The following is a 25,744-nucleotide window of genomic DNA, read 5'->3' on the forward strand; positions in this document are numbered from 1 at the left end:
ATCCTGGAGAGGAGCAGGAATTCATGTAAGACCCAGAACTACAACCAGCAGAGGGTCAGTAAAACTGAGAAGGCCACATCCCTAAGACCAAGAAACATGATGCCTGTGTAAGAATCAGACTTCAGGGGCAGCCCGGGTGGCTCAGTGGTTTAGCGCTGCCTTCAGTCCAGGGCCTGATCCTGGAGACCTGGGATCGAGTCCCATGTCAGGCTCCCTGCATGGAGCCTGCTTCTCCCTCTGCCTGTGTCTCTGCCTCTCTCTCTGTGTCTCTCGTGAATAAATTAAAAAAAAAAAAAAAAAAAAGAATCAGACTTCATCAGAATAACAGAGAACCCTGCCTTCACTAACTCCACTGCAGGATTAACAAGCATTAAATCACAAATAACACTGAATAAGTTGCAAGAGGCAGACCCCATATGACCTACCCTACAAAAGGAACACCTACAGCTGAGAGAAAAGCTACAGCTTAGCTACAGCTAAGAAAAGCCCTTTGGCTAACTAGCCCCCACGCTAAACAAAATGGTACCACTCCCAACTATAAAATTATGAGACATACAAATAACAAGGGGGAAATAACATTCTCTCAAGAGAGAAGTGAATTATTAGAACCAAAGTGGGACATAGCACAGATGCTCAAACTATCTGATAGGGCATTCAAATTACTCTAAGCTTCGAATGGAAAAGCTGGATGAAGTGACTGATTGGATTAGTTTAAGCAATGAGATGGAAATTATTTTAAAAAGAATCAAATGCTCAAAATGATAACATAAAAAAATATAAATAATATCTTTGATGGACTTATCAACAGATTTGACACAGCCAAGGAAAGAAAATTCATGGTCTTTAATTAGGTTAGTAGAAATTACACTGATGTAAAGATAAGAAGAAAATAAAGCAGAAAAAGAGAGCATTGAAGAGTTATAGAAGAGTATCAAACAGCCTCACATATTTATAATGACAGTTCCAGAAGGCAGAGAGATAGAACACCACAGATGAAAAGAAGAAATATTTGAAAAGATAATAACTGAGGTTTTGTTTTTGTTTTTGTTTAGAAAGCCTAGGCAAATGATATTTAAACTGTAGAAAGCGAGCAACAAAAAGAAACTCATGAAGCTAGCCAGTTTATTGTTTTATTTTATTTATTTTAATTTATTTTTAAAAGTAGACTCTATACCCAGCATGGGCCCAACATGGAGCTTAAATTCACAACCCCAAGATCAAGATCTGAGCTGAGATCAAGAGTCAGACGCTCAATGGCTGAGCCACCCAGACACCCCAAGTAGCCAGATTTTTTTAAAAGACACATTACATACAAAAGAATAAAGACTTCTCTTTATAAACCGTGCAAACTAGGTGGTAACGGAGTGACATCTATAGAGATGCAAGGAAAAAAGTACTGTCGATCATAACTCTATAACCCAAAAATACTCTTTACAGTGTAGAATTAAAGACTTCTTCTCTCTCTCTCTCTCTCTCTGTGACTATCATAAATAAATAAATAAATAAATAAATAAATAAATAAATAAATAAATAAAAATTTAAAAAAAAAGACTTCTTCAAGTCAGTGTACAAAACCCAGTTGCATTTCTGTATACTAGCAACAGACAATTCAAGTGTGATGTTAAAAATGTCATTTACAACAAGGATAAAAAAAACCTACAGTTCGTAGGTAAATATCTAACAAAATATGTACAGTATCTGTGTATCAAATAATAGAAAAACACTGATGGAAGAAATCAAATAAACCTAAATAAATAGAGATGCATCATGTTCATCGACCGAAGACATAATATTGTTAAAATGTCAATGCTCTCCAATTTGATATATAGATCCAGTGCATTTCCAATCCATTTCTCATTAGGCAATTTTTGTAGATATTGATAAGCTGATTCTAAAATATATACGAAAAGACAAAAAAGTAGAATTTTCAAAACAAATAAGAAAGAATGAAATTGGAAGGCTTTTACTAACAGATTTTAAGATGTACAGGCATACTTTGGAGATACTGCGGGTTCAGCTCCAAACCCCTGCAGTAAAGTGAATATTGCAGTAAAATGAGTCAAATGAATTTTTTGGTTTCCTAGTACATATAGAAGTTATGTTTATACTATACTGTGGTCTATTAAGTATATGATAGCATTATCTCTAAAAAACAATGTGCATACGTTAATTAAAAATACTTTATCACTAAAAAATGCTAACCATCATTTGAACTTTGAGTCAGAATCACTGATCAAACATCACCATAACAAAAATAACAATACTGAAAAGGTTTGAAATGTACAATTGCCAAACTGTGACACAGAGACACAAAGTAAGCAAATGCTGTTAGAAGAATGGTGCCAATAGACTTGCTTGATGCAGGGTTGCCACAAACCTTCAACTTAAAAAAAAAAAAAAGTTACCTGAGAAACTTAATAAAGTGAAGCACAATAAAATGAGGTATGCTTGTACCTAAAATGTACATTATTTTGTACTGATTAAACAGACATACAATTTGTCCTGACTAAAGATGAGCATGAAGATCAAATGAACAGGAGGGAAAACCTAGATTTAGACCCAAACAAAAAGTCAACTGAATGTTTTGGGGTCTGAAGAAATACTAAACACATCATTGATACAAGCAAGTTCTGCTGATAGGTCATCAAATTAGATGATGCAAGTTCAAAGAGAAGGAATATTTGCATAATCTCAAAGTATTTCCACAAGGTGTATATTAAATACTAAGAGAAAATACTAACTTACATTGGAGCACCCGGCAGACACCACCTTAACCAAATAAAGATTAACATGGCCAATACTAAAATATATCATTATATATCCCCTGATAATTAAACACAGAGAAAAAGAAATCATCTCTCTGATATCATTCCCCAAAATGTATATCCTCAATCTAATAAGAAAACATCAGACAAATTCAAACTGAAGGGCATTCTATAAAAAACCTTACCAGTACACTTTATTTTTTTAAGATTTTATTCATTTATTCATGAGAAACACAGAGAGAGAGGCAGAGACATAGACAGAGGGAGAAACAGACTTGCTGCGGGGACCCCAATGCAGGACTTGATCCCAGAACCCTGGGATCAGGATCTGAGCTAAAGGCAGATGTTCAACCATTGAGCCACCCAGGCGTCCCGACCAGTGCACTTTAAAAGTATCATAAAAGAGCATAAAAGACAAGGAAAAGCTATGTCACAGATTGAAGGATATTCAAGGGACATGCCATCTAGATACAATGCAGAATCTTGGCTTGGATCAAATGATATAAAATGACATAATAGAATAGTTAATATCTGAATAAAGTATATAGGTTAGTTCATCATATTGTACCAATGTTACTTTCTTAGTTTTGATAATTCTACATTTTCATATAAAAGGTTATTTTTAAAGCCTGTTAGAAAATATTATCTCTGGAATTATTCCAAACACCAACTATTTTTGAATTTTATTATTAAAAATCCATAGCATGTTTTATAATTTCTGTAAGACTGTGTGAGTCTTTCTTTGTGTAAGGTAAATTTAGGATGGTAATGTGAAGATAAACTGAGTTTTGATTGCTACTGTACAAAAAGTAGAACAAGGAGGATTCCAATGCTAGCCAGTTAGTTTATGTTAAGAGCAAGTTCTAACACTTTAACCTAGTCTTACAGATCTTCCTTGATGTACGATGGGATTATGTCCCAATAGAGCCATTGTAAGTTGAAAATATCATAAGTTGAAAATGCATTTGCTACACCTAGTCTACCAAACGTCAAAGCACAGCCTAGTCTACATTAACCTGCTCAGAACATTTACAGTTGGACAAAATCATCTAAGACAAAGCCTATTTTATAATAAGTTGTAGAATATCTCATGGAATTTGTTGAATACTGTAGTGAAACTGAAAAAACAGAATAGTTGTGAGTGTATTGGTTGTCTACCCTCATGGTTGACTCACTGCCACTGCCCAGCATGATAAGAGAGTATCATACAGCATATTACTACCCTAGGAAAATATCAAAATTCAAAGTACAATTTCCACTGTACTTTTGCACTATCATAAGAGACTGTCTATATTTTGCTAAACTCTCAAATCTCAGAAAAGATGTAATAATTATGTTCTTCATTTTCTACAAGGCATTGGACAAATTCCATCATGAGATCTTTGGGATACAAACATATGTGTTCTAGTATTTTGAACATTTATATCCAAGACTTCTGATAAATAGTCATTTACTCTGTCACTATAGTCACTCCCTTCCTTATGCTTTCATCTCCCTTGTTTATCTTCCTTCTTCTATTCACCAAGTAAACGCACAACTATGGTGAATTAGTCAGTGATTGCTTCATTAATACTGCATAACAACCTCATAATCTCAATGTTTTATAACCAGAAATGTTCATTTTTCTTGCCTGTGGATCTTTTGATTAGCTGGGTAGCTCTTATTTAGATTTTGTTATCAGTTTCAGGACTGCTCTACATGTTTATTTATTAAGGGACATAACCTAGAATATGTTCTTCTTATTGTGTCTGGAAGAAGAACAAGAGCACAAGTGAGTTCTAAGACCTCAACTTGGATACTATCACCTACACCCACATTCTGTTGGTCAATCAAGTCATGCTTAGGATCAATGAAGGTGGAAAATATATATATATATATATATATATATATATATATATATATATATATACCAGGATAATATCAATATATATTAACACCTTGATCTGATGGCCCCAGTAGCCCCCAACCCACTTCTCTCTTTTTCTTTGAAGAAAAATTCTTAGAGGGACACCTGGGTGGCTCAGCGGCTAAGTGTGTCTTCAGCGTGATCCTGGGGTCCTGGGATCAAGTCCCACATCGGGCTCCCTGTATGGAGCCTGCTTCTCCCTCCGCCTGTATCTCTGCCTCTCTGTGTGTGTGTGTGTGTGTCTCTCATAAATAAATGGATAAAATCTTTTTTAAAAAAATTCTTTGAAAAAGTTGTCTATCCTCACTATCTCTATTATCAATTCTCCTATTCACTTCAGTGAGAATTTAATCTTGACAACTCAACTGAAATTACTTTTGTCAGGGAGATCATAACTTTCATGTTGCAGAATCTACCATTCAATGCTATGTCCTTATCTTTATCTCTCAGTAGCATTTTGACATAGTTGACTTTTTTCTTCTTGAAATGCTATATTAACTTGACTTTTGGTTTTCCTCCTATGTCATTGTTTAGCCCTTGTGAGTCATCTTTTCTGTCTTTTATCTGCTCTCAGGACTCAAAATATTGGCTTGACTTGAGGTTCAGTCCTGTCTCTTTTCCAGGTTTATTATCTTCCTGGCCATTTATTTCAGGCTTGTGGATCCTGTCTATTCATCACGAACTCCTCATTTATATCTCTTGAGTTTCTCTTGAGTTTCAACTGCTTATTTCCTTTTTCACGTGGGTATCTAGTAGGTATCTCTTACTAAATATTACTCTTGATATACCTGTCCCCTCCCTCACTCTCATGCTAATTTATTCCTCAAAGGTCTCTCCATCTCACTTAAAGGCACCATTATTTATCTAGTTCATCTTGCCAAACACCTAGAAGTCATACTGGATTTCTTTTTTGTTCTCAGTGGAAATTCCCAGCCCATCAGTGAACACTGATCAGAAAGCCATAAATGTATATCTTATTTCTTGGCCCCTTTTTACAACCTCTGCCACTTTTACCCTAGTCTACACCACCTGAACTGCTATAATTGCTTCCTTTATTTCCGTCTTGCACCCTAAATTCTGATCTCCATGCAGAAGACAGAGTGATCTGTTGTAAAACATAAACTGGATCATATCAATATGCTTTTTAAAAACCTCCCTGTGTTATACATTCAGTTTTAGGAGGTGAGGTCAGAAAGGCACCACATCATTTGTCCATCATTTGCTTTTTTTTTTTTTTTTCCCTGATCTCACATTCTCTAATCTCCCCCACCCCCTTCACTGACCTGCTGTGGACTCATCCTGAGTCAATTCCTTTCTTTTTTTTTTTTTTTCGATTTTATATTTATTCATTCATGAGAGACACAGAAAGAGAGGCAGAGCCATAGGCAGAGGGAGAAGTAGGCTCCCTGCGGCGAGCCCAATGTGGGACTCAATCCCAGGACCCTGGGATCATGACCTGAGCTGAAGGCAGACACTCAACCACTGAGCCACCCAGGTGCCCCCTGAGTCAATTCCTATTTAAGCGTTTAGGTTGCTTCCCCTTCTGGAAATACCGTTACCCTAACTTCTTGTTTACCTTTAAATGCCTCTACTCAGTGTCACCTCTTTAGAGAAATTTTCCCTGAAAACAACCACAGCCAATTCTCTCTTCCTAAATAACTAACTTAAAACCTATTGTGTAGTTATCTACTTATTTATTCCTCTTCTTTTCCCCCACTTTCTATTAAGTTCCACAGCACAAATGATATTTTCTCTAATTTCATGTGGTATTTCCAGCAACTAAAACAGTTCCTTGCTCAACTCATTCACACACTAATATTTATTGAGAACTACAATATGCTAAGATCCTGTTCTAAAGTCTGTAGATGCAGCAGGGAGCTAAGCAGGCAAATATCTCTGTCTTAGTGGCTTTACATGCTAGTAGGAAAAGATAAACAATAATCATAGGATGGGGAATGAAAATTGGTAGGGGAGGAGGATAAGGTAAGTCATGGTGTTGAAGGTGCAATTTTGAAGAGAGTGGTTAGAAAAGCCCTTAGTGAAGGGACAACATGAATGAATTAGCCTGCAGAGATGGCTATAATAAATAGCTAATGGAGTCTTATCTGAGTTCATACCATCAATGATTTATGTAAAACCAGAGAATATTCAGCAAATTGATGTATCACAAAAAGCAGGAAGAGAAAGCCAATATGCTAGAATGCTTAAATGGATATTTAATCTCTGTATTCTGTAATATTTGGCTTAAGTCTTCAAGACAGAGTTTTAAGGAAATGATAGAATGTTTGACACGGGGGTACAAAGCATCAGTAACATAAACTGAATATGGTGGTGTGCAGCTTGGGAGCACATTTTTGGTTTTGTCTTATTTAATTTTTGACAACATAGTTTGTAGTCAGATTATCTAAAAATTTAAAGTAAATTTGAGCCATAATAGCAAAATAGCTTTTTGCAGGTGTAAGAACATGTGTAATTGGTCCAAATTGCTTTGCACTAATTATATCACACCTGGATAATTTGGGTCAATTAAACATGCTAAATATTAAGATACTGGAAAATAAAATACTTCTTTTTGTGGATATTGAGTATGAAGGGTCTTTTGTCATATCTTAAGAAATGGCTGGTAAATATCTGATAAATGACTAGACAACTCCACTTATAACCAAAATGTCCAATGAGACATACTGATTGGATTTCCATTGATGCTGAAGAAACCACACATAGTTATATTAGGAAAGAGTGAAATCAGAAATTTGGAAGATCTTACATTATGAGTAAGGCAATGGTCAACATGTTGTAATTTAGGTAGAAATGGTGGTGTCCCAATGGGCTGGTAGCCCATGGAGATAGGAATTCAAGGACAGTATTTGGAGTTCCAGGAAATCATTCATCATAGGTGGAAATGTAACACATAGCTGACCTTATTGGTTTGGGTTTGGGGAAGGAGCAGAGAGCGAATCCCCAAGCCGACTCCCCACTGAGCACAGAACCCAATGTGGGGCTCCATCTCATGATCCATGAGACCATGACCTAGGCCAAAGCCTAGAGTCCCCTTGGATTTGCCTCTTGAAGGACTTAGCGAAGACAGTCAGACAGTCAAATCTTAAATCCTTAGATTTAAATAACTAGCAAGACATGACAAATATATAGAACTATGTCTAGTGCTTGAGGTAATAAATTATAGTGAGCATGGAAAAGTGGCTTCTCTAAATGTGGAAGATGGAGTTTAATTTTCTGTATGGCTGCTAATAGCAGAACTTCAAACAGACACTAGTAGCTGTAAGCAGTGGAACCAGGGCCTAGAACAATGAAAACCTTCCAATTTTGTTTCATAAAGGAGCTGAGTACCTTAAGATATAGGAATTCCTCATCAGATGATGAGTTTAAGTGGTTGTTGTGGGGCCATCCTCTGAATACTTCTTAGAATATATTCCTACATTCACTGGGAGGTTATAAATGAAGACCATTAAATTAGAACTCAAAGATTCTGTCATTCTATGTTAATGACATTAACAAAAACAGATCTATACAGGTTTGTTTCCTTTTAGAATAGTTATTTTAATTTTGATGCTAAGTTTACAATGTTTTCTCTTTCTTAAAAAAATGGAATGCTTTTTTTCTTAGGTGCTAGAAAAGACATAAGAAAGAAAAATTTGGAATAAAAGTGCTCAGATACAAATTATATACTTTTTGAGTACTTTGGAATCAAATAAGATGTGAGTTTGAGAGTAAAATTGCGTTTTGTAAAATGGAATATACTCTTTCAAGTTTTATTGGTCTAATAATGTTTTTATTATGTTGGGATCAAGGCTCAAGTGCCTGTCTTGGGAGAAACATAATAAAACATGCTTAAAATTGAGTATTTATCCACTTGTATACAAGAGAGAAGAAATCAGGGCAAAAATACTGAAGGTCACTGGCACAGAATCCGGTATGAAAAAACATAAAAGGCATTAGCTTCTGTACAAGAGCCTCAAGAGATGGAAGCTGTAAAGAAAGTGTTGAGAGATAGTAAAAGTGGTGACAGCTTTAGCACATTTGGGTCACTTTTGAGAAGCTTAATGCAATTGTATAAACTTTTTACTTTTTTAATTCTTAGATTCTGATTAGTGAGAACATATTCTAAGCTATGTCTTATGACCTGTTTGATACATTCTAAAAAACAAAATTTTTGCTTTATGCTATACAAATATTATATGTTTTTATTGTTTTTATATGAAAAATATATACTATCAGACTCCAATTCCAGGATAAGTATTACATCCAGTCAGTGAGGTTAATTAAAATTTTCAATCACTTCAAACCTTTATTTAATTTCAAGGAAAAAAAATCCAGAAATATGTATGTATGTTGGATCAGAAGAGTTTAAACTGAAAATCAATATGCATCTGTCAAATGGAATCAGAGCTCTATCTGATATGTCAAAAATCCAATTACACCTGAACTGAAGTTGTTATCATTTTTTTCTTCTTCTTCATTTAGCTGACAATCCTATGTATATTTAAGTCTAAAAGTAAGATCAAATGCATATAAGTTGTCGTGGGCTCCATGAGTGGGAAATAAATACACAATTGAAACTCTCTACTGTCACCAGTTCTGTGGGCAGGTCAAAATTTAATCTTACAGAAAGGATTAGATTTATATATTTTTTAGTTATCTCATAAAAAAGAATATGATAAATGCATTTTATGAAAACATTCATTCTAGGATTTCTCTATTTTGACTAGGCACAAGCACTCATTACCTTTTGCCACTTTTATTCTTCCTGACTTCTGGTAGCTATAATAGATTTTTTTTCCTGTGCAACTGGGCATATATTGGAATCCCTGAGTCCTTGATAGAAACAGAAGTCATCATTACATGTTATTCATTTTATTATCTTATGTAAATGGTACTGTGATCTTATCACAACTTCTATCAGGAAGAAAACTGATGAGATAAAAGGTAAATGGTAAGACACTTATCTTGCAGATAAGCACTCAATTCCTGAGTACATTAGCCAACTCTCCATATTTAATATTACAGCTGACCCTTGAGCAACATGGATTTGAACTGCTCAGGTCCACTTATACACGGGATTTTTTTTACAGTACAATATTTTAAATGTATTTTGTCTTCTTTATGATTTCCTTAATAACACTTTCTTTTCTCCAGCTTCTTTATTGTAAGAATACAGAATATAATACATATAACATAAAAATGTGTGTTCATCAACTGTTTATGTTATCAATAAGGCTTCCAGTCAACAGTAGGCTCTTAGTAGTTAAGTCTTTATGCAGATTTTTGGCTTTGCAGGGGAATTAGCACTCCTAACCCCCACATTGCTCAAGGGTTCAATTGTGTTTGTTACTTGTGAGGGCTGAGTTTTGAGACCGCTAAGCTCATATATAGCAAAATATATGCATATATTTAGGAGTCAGAGAGTGTTGAATAATTGGTGGATTATTTTCAAACCATTGGCAAATCCTTATATATAATGTATATTTACTAAGTTATCAATCTTTCCCACCTCCAAAGTCTCATCCCCAAAAGTAGTGGGAGTGTGAGATCTTACCATCACTATTTATCTTTCTTCCATGTTAAAGTATGTAATTATACAGTTATCCCTCTTTATATCTGTTACCAAATGAATACCAGTTCCTCTGTGTCACCCCTCATTCTCAGCATTCATATCCTCAAGGGCAATGCATCCACTTCTTTTAAACTTTTATTTAAATTCCCATTAGTCAACGTATAGTCTTTTCTTATCAGATGTATAATATGGTGATTCAGCACTTCTACACATCACCCAATGCTCATCAGTACATCCACTCTTTTATCACAACTTTCTCTCCTTTCCAAACTCTAAGACTTTACCACACAATTCTCTAGAATCCACGATTTGCCATAGGGAAGATAGCCTCTATCTCCAAGTCAACTAATAGGAATGTTTCCTGTACCTTCTTGAAACCTGACTCTCCCCTGAGAAGATACTGTTTCCCTGTAATTAGAAAAATCCTCATCACCATTTTGAAATATATTTATATTTTGAATAACTATTGTTATTGATAGTTGCATTAAATATTTCTAATTTTTTATGTTCCTTGATTTTTACATTTTAATGTTTAACAACATTTTTTTCATTCCAAAAGAAATTATAGAACTAAGAGAATCATAATATAGAAATGAAAGATCTGTCTTGGGTTGTCTATAAATATTGGAAACAATTCATATTTGCCAAAATATTTTTAAATACTCCTATTTATTGGATTTCTGGCTTTGCCAAGACAGCATAGTCCTTTTCTTCCTACCCTACTCTAGCCAAACATCAATGGAAAAATCACATGTCCCCCATCTCGATAGCCTCAGTAGGGCCAAACAGGTAATTGATTTTGCACCCTCTCACCCTCATGCCTTACAAGCAGCACACTCTGATTCCCTTCCCCTGGCCTGTCTGTGGTGTTGATGAGGCCAAGCAGGAAAACTCATCTATCATTCTGCCAGCTGAAGTAGGCAGTGCTCCAGGTCCCTTGCCACAATAGTGTTGGTGGAGCCAAGAGGGGAGCTTATCTTCTATTTCTTCCCTGGCAGAAGCAGGTGGAGCTCAAAGTACCCCACCAAGAAGGTGTCAACAGTGTTGTTGTAAGCTGAGAGCTTGTCCTCACCCAGGCATAATGAGACTTAAAGAGCTGGTGTCTGGACGATCTAGTCACTTCTATGCATGTCGTCAATGGGACTAAGCAAATTGGTGCAAGTTGGGCTAGTAAGCAGTTCACTTTTCTTCCCTTTACTGGTGTCAGTAAGATCCAGTAGGGTATAAAGCAGGGCCAGTAGCCGCTCCTATTCCATCCCATTCTCTGGAGTCAGTGAGATCTAGTGGGGACCACGGTCTACACACCTAACAAGCATCAACAAGGTAAAATAAAGTGATGTGAGGCAAGGTAGTTGGCATTCTCTTTTCCTTCTCTCAACATGTGAGCCAGGAACAGTGGAGAACTGAGCCTCCAACTGCACCTAGCATCAATGAAGTGGAATGAAGTGGTGACAGGTAAAATTAGTTGGCACTCTGCTTCTTCCCATCTCTTCTCTTGGTCATTTCTCTTAAGCTCATCAGGGAAAAGACCCCCCCACCCCACCCCACCCTTCTGCAATGAGACAATGTAAGTCAATGCCCCACATTCTACTTAAACAAATAATTTTGAATTCTCATTAAACAAATGAAGACACAGAGAAGCTGAAGGGAAAAAAGTAAATTAAAGAATCAAATTGAAGTCCTGGTACTGATAAAATACATTAAGTTAAATAGATATTTCACTGGATGTGATCAAAAAAAGACTGGAGATGATGGAGAATAGAATCAGTGAGTGTGAGGACAAATCAATAGAATCATCACAGACTAAACAACAGAGAAAAGACAAACTGAAAAAAAAATGCAGTTCAGGGACCTGTAGGAAAATAATTAAAGAAATAATAGTCATATCAGAGCCCCCAAGGGAGAGGAGAGTCTGTGACTAAAACATAATTCAAAGATATAAATATCTGAAAACTTGTGATGAAATACATAAACCTAGAGATTCAAGAAGCTAGTAAATTCCAAATAGTTTAAAGCAAATGGAATCCATGGTAAGACACAATAATTAAACTTCAGTAAACTGGGCAGCCCCGGTGGCTCAGCAGTTTAGAGGCGCCTTCAGCCCAGGGTGTGATCCTGGAGACCCAGGATGGAGTCCCACGTCGGGCTCCCTGCATGGAGCCTGCTTCTCCCTTTGCCTGTGTCTCTGCCTCTCTCTCTCTCTGTGTGTCTCTCATGAATGAATAAATAAATAAATAAAATATTTAACAATAAATAAATAAAATAAACTTCAGTAAACAAAAGACAAAGAAACAAACCTTGAAAGCAGCCAAAGGGAAAGTGCATTACTTACAGGGAAAGAGCAATTCAAATGACAAAAGATTTCTCATCTAAAACCATAGAGGCAAGAAGAAAGTAATACTTAAATTCTAAGTACTGAAAAGGAAGAACTGTGAACTGTAAATTTTATATCCTGAGAATATATCCTTCATGAATAAAGGAAAAATAAACATTCTTAGATGAGGGAAAAGAAAGACAATTTGTTACAAGCAAACCAGCCCTTAAAAAATGACTGAAGAATATTCTCTAAACACATAGGAAATGGTTAACATAAGGAGAATTAGAACTTCAGAAAGTGAAGAATATCAAAATGAGTAAAATATTAGTAAACTCTCTTACTTCTATTGAATTCCTTAAATTATATTTGCTGATTGAAACAAAAATTACAACACTTTGTGCTATGGAGTCTATTTATCTATATATCACTATGTATCTATCTAGAAGGAGAGAAAAATCTTAAGATAATTATATATGAAATATGGAGTACATAAACTGATCTAAATAGAAATAAGATATATTGATTATATTTTCCTATTTTCTATATTTTTGATGCTCTGGTATCTGGAATCTTGTTGGGAACTGCCTCTCCCAGGGTTAGCTAATTCCTAGAGATAGTAAATGACTCATTTGTGATCACCTTTTATATGCAAACTAACAAATTTAGAGCCCCCGCCTCCCACACCTTTCTGTAAGGCTTTTACATTCTAGACCAATGTTCTACCTCTATCACCCCCAGGCTGGGAACCCTTTCATTCCAAAACCTACTGAAATTATTCAAACTAGCCAATCTTAAACCTGCTTAGCCTGTTTACCATATCTTGCTCATTCCTTCTTATGAAAACCACAATAAAGACTCTTGCCTGTTCCTCCACCTCATGACTGACTCTGGTACTTCTCCATATAGCCCTGCATGGCATGGCATGCCTTCTGTTTCTAGGTAGAGGCGAGTACAAAAACTTCTTCATGACAGTCATTTCTATGTCTGCATGTGTTACCAGATGTGATTAAAACAAATCCTGGGTGCATTTTAAAATGTAAAGTATATACGCTTCATTCAAAGTAGCTAAATATTGATGCCTGTGGACAACAATAGGTTGTATATGTATATTGAATTACCATTTAAAACAACTAAGAAAATTATGTGAATATACCCCAAAACACTATAAATCAGTTTGAATCCTAAAATATGTTCAAGTAACTCATGACAATATCACTACAGATAACCCTAAGATATTAAAGAAATAAAGCAGTATTGCAGGCAACTCTAAACACGTAAATCCAACAACTTAGGAAAAAATGATCCATTTCTAGGAAATTCCAAACTACCAGAATTCAGCAACGATGAAACAGATAATATGAATAGTCCTGTAACTATTAAAGAAATTGAATTCATAATTGAGAAAGTTCCAAAAAGAAATTTTCAGGCCCAGTTGGCCTCAATGGCAAATTCTATCAGATATTTAAAGAATTAACATTAATCCTTCTCAAACTCTTCCAAAAAAAGAAGAGGAAGGAACACTGTTTAACCTATTCTGTGGCCAACATTACCATGACACAAAACCCAGAAAACCACAATAAAGACAAACTACAGACTAATACTGTTAAACAAAATGTCAGTAAATTGAATCCATCACTATATAAAAAAAAAAATACATCCACAACCAAATGGGGTTTATTCCAGAAGTAAAGGCTGGTTTGGTATTTGAAATTCCATTATGTAATCCACCTTGTTAAAAAGATTAAGGGGAAAAAATTCACATGTCAGTTAATATAAAAAAAGCATTAGAATAAGTCCAATATCCATTTCTTAGAAAACTCTTTACAACCCAGGAATAAAAGGAATTTCCTCAACCTGATAAAGAGCTGACTTGATAAAACTACAGCTAATGTGGGATTCGATTATGAAACATTGAGTACTTTCTTTCTAAAATAGGCAGTAACCCAAGGATGCCATTCTCATCACTTATTTAATATACTGTTGAAAGTCCTAGCCAGTACAAAATGGCAAGCAAAGGAAGCAAAAGGCAAATAGAATGCAACGGGAGAAATCAACTGTTCCTATTTTCATATCATTAATGATCTATCAGAAAATCCCAAGGGATCTTAAAAAAAAAGTTGGTAGAAGTATTGAGTTCAGCAAGCCTACAGTAACACAAATCATATTTATATCTTTATATATACTACCTGTGAAAATGTAGAGACTGAGATTAGAAACATAATACCATTTATAGTCTCTCCAAATAAATGAAATACTTAGAAATAAATCTAACAAAATGTGTATAGGACTTATATACTGATATGACAAAATCAAATCACAAATAAATGAATGGAGAGATATGCTGTATTCATGGTTGTAAAACTCAATATAGTAAAGATAACAGTTCTATCCAAATCAATCCATAGGTTTGATGCAATTCCTGTCAAGATGCTCACACCTTGGGGTGGCTGAGCAGCTCAATGAGTTAAACATCTGACTTTTGGTTTCAGCTCAGGTCATGATCTCAGGGTCCTGGGATGGAGCCCCAAGTTGGGCTCTGCACTCAGCACAGGGTCTGCTTGGGATTCTCTCTCTTCCTCTCCCTCTGCCCCTCCCCCTGGCACTTGCACACTATCTCTCTCTAAAATAAATAAATAAAATCATTTTTAAAAAAGGTACTCACACCTTATGCAAATTTAACTCAGCACACTGCTAAGCAAATAGTTCTTATGTTTCACTAATAGCAAATTCTGTAAGAGGAAAAATTAATAAATTGCACATCATCAAACTAAAATATTTTTCTCTGTAAAAGCCCATGAGAAGATGATGAAATGGGAAAGTACAGAGTGGGAGAAGATATTTGCAAAACATGAGATAAAGAGTTAGTATCTAGAACACATAAAAAGTACTAAAAACTCACAAAAATACAGTTAAAGTAGAATATGATCAAAGAACATAAGCAAGTATTTCACCAAAGAGAATATACTGAGGGCTAATAAGCACATGAAAAGGTGTTCAGGATCATTAGTCTTTAGGGAAATGCAAAATAAAACCACAATGAGATTTTACTACAAACACATTGGAATGGTTAAACTAAAAAATCCTAACTACATGAAGTGTTGGGAAAGATGTAGAGAAACTGGATTGCTCATATACTGCTGGTGGACATGTTAAGGGGTACAACCATCCTGGGAAACTGGGAGTTTTTTTGTAAAAGCAGACATGTGGCTACCTTATCACCCAACAGTTGCACTCCTGAGAATTTATCACAGAGAAATGAAAATTTATTTCTGCATAAAAACATGTGCATGAATGTTCATGGCAGATTTATTCATCATAGCCTAAATCTGCAAACAACCCAGTTGCCCTTCAGTGGGTGAATGGTTAAACAAACTGGCCCATTGATAACATGAAGGACAGCAATATAAAGGAATGAAGCATTGATAAACACAACTTGATCAAGTGTCCAGGGATTTAAAGCTGAGTGAAAAGGCCAGTTTCAAAAATTTACTTATGATATGATTCCATTTATTTAATATTCTTGATTTGACAAATTTACAGAAATGGAGAATGGATTAGTGGTTATAATGATTCAGGGTTGGAACAGGGGATCGAGTAGGGGTGTCTTTAAAAGGTCAACAGAGAAAAAAAAAAAGGTCAACAGAGGGATCCTTGTGGTGATGAGGCTTTTCTGTATCTTGACTATATCAATATAAATATTGTGGGGTTTATTTCCTATTTTTCTCCTTTATAAAAAGATTTATTTATTTATTTTAGAGAGCGAGAGAGAGCTCAAGTGAACATGCAGTGGGAAGGGGCAGAGGGAGAGGGAGAGAGAATCTCAAGCACACTCCCTGCTGAATCCAATGCAAGGCTTGATGCCACAACCTTGATGTCATGACCTGAGCTGAAATCAAGAGTCAGATGCTTAACCAACTGAGCCACCCAGGAGCCCTGAAATATTCTGGTTTTTATATTGTTTTATAGTTTTACAAGATGTTACTGTGGGATATAACTGGGTAAAGGATACATGGGATCTCTCTTTTATATCCTAAAACTGTATATTTATAATTATTTTAAATATTTTTGTATTGTATATGAATGATATAAGAGAATAATCCAAAGGATATAGATCTACACTGCTTGGTATCCAAGTATCTATTGTTTAAAAGATAAACCATTCATCTTTTATGTTTATATGACTGCTAATAATCAGAGCTAAATAAGCAGAGTTCTAGCATTAGCATTTTTTTTAAGATTTTATTTATTTATTCATGAGAGACACCGAGAGAGAGAGGCAGAGACATAGGCGGAGGGATAAGCAGGCTCCACACAGGGAGCCCGATGTGGGACTCGATCCCAGGACTCGATCCCGGGACTCCAGGATCACGCCCTGGGCTGAAGGCAGCGCTAAACCACTGAGCCACCTGGGCTGCCCTAGCATTACCATTTATTAAGAGTATATTGGGGGATCCCTGGGTGGTGCAGCGGTTTAGCGCCTGCCTTTGGCCCAGGGCGCGATCCTGGAGACCCGGGATTGAATCCCACCTCGGGCTTCCGGTGCATGGAGCCTGCTTCTCCCTCTGCCTGTGTCTCTGCCTCTCTCTGTCTCTCTCTGTGACTATCATACATTAAAAAAAAAAAAAAAAAAGAGTATATTGGCTTACTCTTTATGAGAGATAATTGCTGTGTCTCATGTTGATTTAGTTAACATATATCATGTAGTTTGACAATCAACAATAAAATGTTATTTGAAAAGTAATATGTTTTTGAAACTAAATGTTGCTATTTATGAATTGGAGAATGTCCTTAAGAGCTCAGTGTTTAGGGGCTCCTGGTGGCTCAGCCAGTTAGGCATCTGACTCTTGATTTGGGCTAGTTCATGATTTTGGGGTGGTGGGATTGAGCCCCACATCCAGCTCTGCACTCAGCATGGATCCTGCTCGAGATTTTCTCTCCCTTTCCCTCTGCCCCTCCTCCCAATCGCATGTCCTCCCTTTCTGTAAAAATAAAATAAATAAAATCTTTAAAAAAAAAAAAAGAGCTCAGTGTTTAGTGACATTTACTGTGCATGCTGCTGCCTAACGTAAAGCATGCCCAGATCTCCAGATAATTGTCATGAATGTTTATTAAATTATGTCTGCAGCTGAGCATGACTTCACATTTTTAATAAAATTTCTCTTCCTATTATGTCAAATGACCAATTTTCCACACAAATAAGCACAGGTTCCAATCACATAGATTTGTAATTACGATTTATAGCATAAAGCAGGTGGATTTCTTAGCTAGTCAGTGAAGCTACTGATTTTATTGTAAAAGACAAAGCTACAGCTTTGCTTATGCAAAGATGTCTGGATGCCTGCCCTTTAGAAAAGTCTGTAAACCTGAAATTTAGACCACTAACATCACTAGAATATTTCTACTCAGAAAACAGAAATTGAACTTATTTAAATAGTTTATGTAAGGTCTAGGCTTGTAAAATGGAGCCCAAGGTGCAGTGCCATTTGGGGGGGGGGGGGGCATTTCATGCAATTTTCTTAGTTGCAGAAATATAGGTGAATATTCTGACAGAGAGAAGAGAGAAGACTAATATCTGCTCAGGCATTATAGGCCTTTAAAGCAGGTAGAATGGTTGATATTTGGATGGATGGAGAGAAAGGAAAGTAGAGAAATTTTAAATGATGAACTTTTGGTGAGACATGGTTTTCCTGTAGTAAAATATGCTTATAATAAAATTTCCTACAGTGAATTGAAACTTGGTAACTACTACTGACATGCAGCATTTCCTCTTCTCACATCTGATATACTTCCTGTTTCATTGAAAATATAGGGTGAAATCAGAGTCTAATTGTTCTTCCATTATACCAACCAGCCTAATTTTATTTTCATCCCTGTGTCTTGCATTCCCTCCCATTATATCAGAAAAGTTCTCTTTTGGAGTCCTGGTTTCCAGGACTTAATTCTCTCTTGATTCTCCTTCTCTCTCTCTAATAAGTCCTCTTCATTCTCTTTTGCACGTTTGCCCCCTGTTCCCGTCCTGTGACTTCCTAGAGGCCCAAGGCTCAGTCTTCTCTTCATTTCTAGCCACACTCATTCCTGATAAGGTCTCCCCATTCAGTCACACATGAAGTTCTAAGAACTTCTAAACTGATAACTCCAGCTTCAACCTCTCCTTTTTTTTTTTTTTTTTTTTAAGATTTTAGTTATTTATTCATGAGACACACAGAGAGAGAGAGGCAGAGATATAGGTAGAGGGAGAAGCAGGCTCCTTGCAGGGAGCCCGATGTGGAACTCGATCCCGGATGGGATCATGCCCTGAGCTGAAAGCAGACACTCAACCACTGAAGCACCCAGATGTCCCCCTTCAATCTCTCCTTAAATACAGTTCATATAGCCACTTGCTATCTCCATAGTCCCCACCATGGATGTCTACAAGGCTTCTCAAACTTCCTTAGTTGCTCTAGGCAAATGACACCTCATCAGAGAGGCCTTCCTGGACCACTCTATCTTTACATCCACATAACTCTCTAACCCTTTATTGTTTTATTTATACCATACATACAAATACATTTTATTATTGTTTGACTCCTACCCTCACCCCCTGACACATTCTGGAATGCATGACTCAGGAAAGCGGGGGATACATTTTTTTCCACCATTTTATCCCCAGCGCTTATTATAGTGCATGACATATAATATTTTCTGAATGAATAAATGAAAGTATAAAACAGTGTAGAAATAATGTATACTGTACAAAATGGGATTATATGAATGGAATTGGAATAGTACCTTTCCATAGCAAAACACTGATATGTATATTACATTAGCTTTTTTCATAGGAGGAAAATCTCACTTAGAAATTTAAATAACTTTCCCAATGCTAGCAAATAACAGAGCAAACATTGAAACTTCTAAAGCTCATGCTCTACACTATATCATAGAGTATTCCTGTAGTAAAGAGAGAGATCTTACATGCACATACATACACATACACTTGCATGCGCACATGCACACACACACACAGTATGATGCAGGAGCAGGGAGGACATGGTAATTGATCAGTAAAGTATATTAGTTGTAGTAGTAGACATTTATTTTATCTTAGAATTTTCTGTGGATAGTTTTAATTGAAAATAAAATTAGCTACTTTTCCAAGAAAATATTCAATTCCCTGAAATTAATTTTTCAATCTTATTTATCTTTTCTATTTATGAGGAAAAATGTTATCATAGAATATTAGGACTGGAAGGAACATGAAAATATCCTATTCCAGCACTCAAAGTCCAAAACCCTTCTCTCATCACTGTCAGTGCTTATGCAGCATGTATTTGATGGCCTTTAATCATGGAAAACTCTCTCATTCATTGTGCATCTGGTCAGGAGGCTTTTTCACTCATTTTGAGTCAACAATGAAGTGTTTACATTAAAATCAATATTTTAAGTGTTACTTTGTTTTTATTTTTGCTAATGAATTCTTAGACTTAAAAAGCGAACACAAAACTTCACCTTACAGTTGCTTAGCTCCTGGTGTAAAATTTACCTCAGCAATCATATTTGTGTTGAATAACTCCAAAATCTACTTTTAAAGCATTATATATCCCAAACTGAACATTTTTTTTCTAAGAAGCATGGATATGTGTCTTTGCCCCAATTACCTGTTTTAGTAAATATGACCTTCCACTTACTGCTTACTTTTTCTACACTAGTCCCCTTGGTAGTGTCTTCCTTGAACAACTTCTTCGTTAAATCTCAAGCATTAGCTAGCTCTTCAAAAGATAGACAACGCAAAGCAGCAACAGTCTCTAATCCTTGACGAAGAAAACACAATCTCTGATATGTCCTTTTTGCTATTCATTAGATGCCTCTATTCAGTTGATGAGATACAAGTAGAAAGGGAAAAATGCTTCATCCCTAGTTTTTCCATGATCATAGCAGCCAAACAGCAATCCGAGTCAACTTTCTTTATCTGCTCTATGTTATGAGAATCTGGAAGTAGAATTTCTGTAAGCAAATTCAATGGCATCCCATACTTCAGCCTCTAACATAAGAAAATATAATTTCATGGATTAGTTTGCTAGGGCTGTAATAACTAAACACTAGACTGGCTATTAAAAATTACTTAAACAAAATGAATTTATTTTATCACAGTTCTACAAGCTGGAAGTCCAAGATCAAGGAATTGGGGGGTTTGTTTTCTTCCAAGGCATTACTCCTTGGGTTTTAAATGGTTGCCTTTTCACTGTATCTTCATATGGTCTTTCCTTCGGGGTTTGCACATTCCAGGTGTGTGTCTGTGTGTCTGAATTTCTTCTTTTTATAAGGACACCCATCATATTGGACAAAGGCCCACCCTGACAGTCTTATTTTAACTTAACCACTTCTATAAAGGCCCTAACTCCAAATATAGTCACATTTTGGGATACAGGAGATCAGGGCTTCATCCTGTCAGTGGCTGGAGACCAATGGCACACATAATTCAGCCCATAGCATCTCCACAGGAACCAATGAAAGGACTCTTCTCCAAACTACCACATTAACAATTCTGTTCCATTTTTTAGTTATAACTTAAAGACTTTTGAAATAGGTTATTGAAACTATAAAGCATCCAAGTAGAAAGTGCATAGATTTCATGTTTGAAATGGTTGATGACAAGTCATGTTCATCTTATACTCTTATTTAAAATGAAAATTTAGGGCAGCCCGGGTGGCTCAGCGGTTTAGCACTGCCTTCAGCCCCGGGCATGATCCTGGAGACCCGGAATCGAGTCCCATGTCAGGCTCCCTGCATGGAGCCTGCTTCTCCCCCTGCCTGTGTCTCTGCCTCTCTCTCTCTCTCTCTTTCTGTGTGTGTGTCTCTCATGAATAAATCAATAAAATGTTTAAAAAAAAAAAAGATTTCTCCAAAAACCCTTTAAAAAATTAAATTAAATTAAAATTTAAACTTGTACTCTTGGGACGCCTGGGTAGCTCAGTGGTTGAGCGTCTGCCTTTGGCTCAGGGGGTGATCCCAGGATCTGGGATCAAGTCCCACATCGGGCTCCCTGCATGGAGCCTGCTTCTCCCTCTGCCTGTGTCTCTACTTCTCTCTGTGTGTGTCTCTCATGAATAAATAAATAAATAAAATCTTTTAAAAAATAAAAAAATAAAACTTGTACTCTTATTTAAAATAAACCGTGATAACCAAAATAATAGCATGACTTAGGGTGCTAATATGTTTCTTAGTATCTCTTTGATTACCTGACATGGGTCATTCCTACTGCCATGCTAAATATTAGAACTTATGCTGTGGAAAGCAGTAATGTCATATCACTAAAGTGATTAAAAATGAATCTCCTAGAATGAAATACTTTCATTTCTAAAATGAGGATTATGCTACTCTCTTGAGAAGATTTTCTTCTAAGAAGGAAGGAAACCTCATAGCCATTAAAGCATTGTACAATTTCTGTATTTCAAATGAGAGATCAGTCCATAAATATTTCTAACACCTTTAATCAAAAGCAATCAAAGTAGCAGTTTTAAAATATACTGAATAAAATTTGAATGCTAAGTGCAACAAGGCCATAGGAGATTTCAAAGGCAAAACAGTAATATCACACTTTGTAACATTTCTCAGATACTAAGCATGAAGTATTATCAAGGTTTCAAAAATTCTGTAAATAATATATACCTCTCATAAAATATATAAATCCACAAAATTAATTATGTAAAATAAAATGTGCATATCCCCCCATGCTTATTAGGGTTTTGAACCTGAAGAATGATAACTGTAATAGAAAAAAGTAAGTTTGTTTGTGTGGTTACCATATGGAAATGGGAGAAAACAGAAAGAAGCAAGCTCAGAAAATGTTTGAGTTTAGAATATGTTTATCAACCTAAGAAGTATAGTAATCATCATACTAACTGGATTTCCTTGTCAGAAGAAAGAAAAAATTGATGTGGTTCCTCTCAGCTTCCTGCTAAATACATGTGAAGATGCTGAAACAAACCTCTAGCAAGACTGAAAACTGAAACTGGCAGAAAAGCAACTCCAAGAACCTAGAAGCACCTAATACAATGCCCAGATGAAAAATATAAAATAAAGGCCAATGCTTGCTCTTGGATAGATCATGAATAGACAAAAATGTCAGTTACCCCAAAAGTATAAATGTAGGGTGATTCCATTAAAAGTACTATTTAAAAATAAATAAAATAATAAAATAAAATAAAATAAAATAAAATAAAATAACTATTTGCCACCCCTGGAGCTAAAGAACCCTTCATTCCATACGTGGAAAAATTCTTTTTAAAAATGAGCTGGAGGAGGAGGCAGTTAGTCCCACTAGAAAATAACACATGTGTAATTACAACAATGTGGCATGTACAAGTGAAGAGAAAGAAAGACCAAAGAAATCTAGGGAATTCAGAAAAAAAAGTAAAATATGTATAGACATGCCATGAAGGCAGCATTTCAAGTCAGGGAACTTTTAAATAAGTGGTTTTGTATAATTAGTCCCATATAGAAAATCAGCAACATTGGATACATTTCTTCCTCATTTCATATGTATGGTTAAGTTACAAATGGATCAAATAACTATAAAAACCAAAGCATTTAGGTATTAGAAGAAAACACTCGGGACCCCTGGGTGGCTCAGCGGTTTGGCGCCTGCCTTTGGCCCAGGGCACGATCCTGGAGTCCCGGGATTGAGTCCCGCATCGGGCTCCCTGCGTGGAGCCTGCTTGTGTCTCTGCCTTTCTCTCTCTATGTCTATCATGAATAAATAAATAAAATCTTTAAAATAAAAAAAAGAAGGAAACACTAATAGTGTTTTACAGGATAATGGGAAAACCACAGAAAATAAAACTCATTTGTGAGACACAAAATGAACTTGATAAATTCTCCAAGTTCTTTTTGTTAAATTTTATTGATTTCATGGAAGTTAATAATAGCACAGTGATTCTTACTATTCAAACATGACAATTAAGGAAACTTAAGATCACTTCAGCAGGGAGCTATTTCTACTTGTAGACTGGTAAGACATTACAGTCACAAATAGGCTACTGGATTTGTAATTAAATGGGCTTATTTATCATAGCATTGTCTTTCTATACTTTCAATTCAAATATTATAAGAAACATGGTGTTGGTAATGAATTACCCCTTCGTATCTTTCTCTTGGCTCCTTACACCATCTAAATGTCTAGGTTTTATTTTTAGCCATAGTGAAATCTATTTTTAGTGGTAACATAGAATTTTGTAAGGGTAAATGATCATTCCTGAACTTGATTTCCTTGGGGATGTGTAAATCATTTATTTGACTCAGCTCTTGTTCTTCTTATCCTATTCCAACTCTTTACCCTATCCTATTCCAGCTCTTGCTGCTTTTATCCACTGAATGCAATGATTCATTAAACATCTAGAGTTCATAAAGACAAAGCTGAAGACGGCAGACATTGCTTAGGTATCTTAGTTAGCAACACAAACTTTCACTGGGACTTTGGCAAGTTTTTTAACCAAACTGTCTCAGTTTCTCCACCTCTAAAATGAGAAACATAGTAGCGTGTAATTTACAGTGATTTTCTGAACATGAAGTGAGGTATTGTGTGAAAAATACTTAGCACAGAGCCTGGCATATAGTAAGTACTTAATAAATATTAAGTAGTAGTCATATTAATTATTAACTACTATTAACTATGCTATGAGATAGAACAGTTTCATTTCCTGAAGGAGTGATGTTTAAAAATTTATAAGAATTTTGAGACAGGACATTTTGCAGAGGGGCCCTTTTCTTTTCTTTTTTAAGATTTTATTTATTTATTTTTAAAAACCCAGAATTTAATGTATATGAATATTTATCTGATATTTACTTTTTATTATTTTTATTTTTAAAAAAGATTTTATTAATTTATTCATGATAGAGAGAGAGAGAGAAAGAGAGAGGCAGAGACATAGGTAGAGGGAGAGGCAGGGCTCCCTGCGGGGAGCTCGAGACTCAATCCCAGGACCCTGAGATCATACCCTGAGCCAAAGGCAGTTGCTCAACCACTGAGCCACCCAGATGCCCCAGAGGGCCATTTTCTAAGTCTTTTCTTGATGTTCTTAATAGTTTAGTACAGTGTTCTCATCTGAGACAAAATGGCTTTGAAAATCATTGATTTTATAACAAAGAATATAAAAACCAGAATACAATCAAAAATCTCTTCTGTTCTTATAAAGAAATAGTGTTACTCTCCAAAATAAAAGAAGACATCTATCCCTTGGAAATCCTCACTGTTTTAAATACCCAGAAGCTCACCATGCTTCCAACCTCCCCATCTCCCCATACTTGTCCAGTAAGTAGGATGCATGTTTTCTTTCAAAGTGTGGCCACATGACTATCTGCTTCTGGAATGCATAAGGAGCTGTACTTAAACATGCAGCTTTTGGGCCCCAGCCCAGACTGAATAAACCAGAATCTATAGGTGGAGCTGAGCAGGCTCACGTCTAACAAATTTTGTACGCAGTTCTTATGAAAAGTGAAGGTTGAAAAATTTGAATTTTATTAGAACACAAGAAAATGCCGTCAGTTTTTCTGTCAGTTTTTCTGTCCTCTGGTGTTTACAGCCTGGAGCAAATCCCCCTTTCTTTCACAAATAAGCTTTGACTTCCCTGGTGGATCAATTAAATAAATGAACAGTTTACTGGTAACAACTTTAGTACTCCAAACAGAAACCTGGAGCTGTTATGGTCTAGGAAAAAGAAATACACAAAATAATTAAAGAGTCAAAAATTGCTGTGCTTTGGCTTTTGCAAAGTGTAGTAAGACTTGGGGGGCGCCTGGGTGGCTCAGTCGGTTGAGGGTCTTCCTTCAGCTCAGGTCATGATCCCAGTGTCCTGGGATGGAGCTTTGCTCAGCAGCGAGGAGCCTGCTTCTCCTTTTTCTGCTGCCCCTCCCCAATCTCATGCTCGCACACTCTCTCCAGTAAATACATAAAATCCTTAAAAAAACTGTGGTAAGACTTGGAAAGACTCGTGGGTTTTATGGTTCTTTTACCACTCTGGGAAACCCAAGCCTTCACTTTTGACATTTCCTCATCCCTTCCAGACTTTTCAGGAGAAGCTTCTTGCCTCAGGATAAAATATGTTTTTTTAATAGGGTTGATGGCATGTGAGGAAAATTGGTGAAGCCAGTGCAGGGTACTTATAATGTAGCATAAAGCATTTTCTTGCTCCGAAGTGGTTTTGAAAAGC

The 25,744-nt window shown here is 36.0% G+C and overlaps 1 protein-coding gene across 3 annotated transcripts in view; it reads left to right on the forward strand.

Annotated features, from left to right (window-relative positions):
- The window catches only part of CFAP47 (cilia and flagella associated protein 47), a 509,395-nt gene that overhangs the window by 418,299 nt on the left and 65,352 nt on the right, over window positions 1-25,744 (forward strand). The window lies entirely within an intron of this gene.

The sequence above is a fragment of the Canis lupus genome, chromosome X (genome assembly GCF_003254725.2).
Source record: "Canis lupus dingo isolate Sandy chromosome X, ASM325472v2, whole genome shotgun sequence".
Classification (NCBI taxonomy): domain Eukaryota; kingdom Metazoa; phylum Chordata; class Mammalia; order Carnivora; family Canidae; genus Canis; species Canis lupus.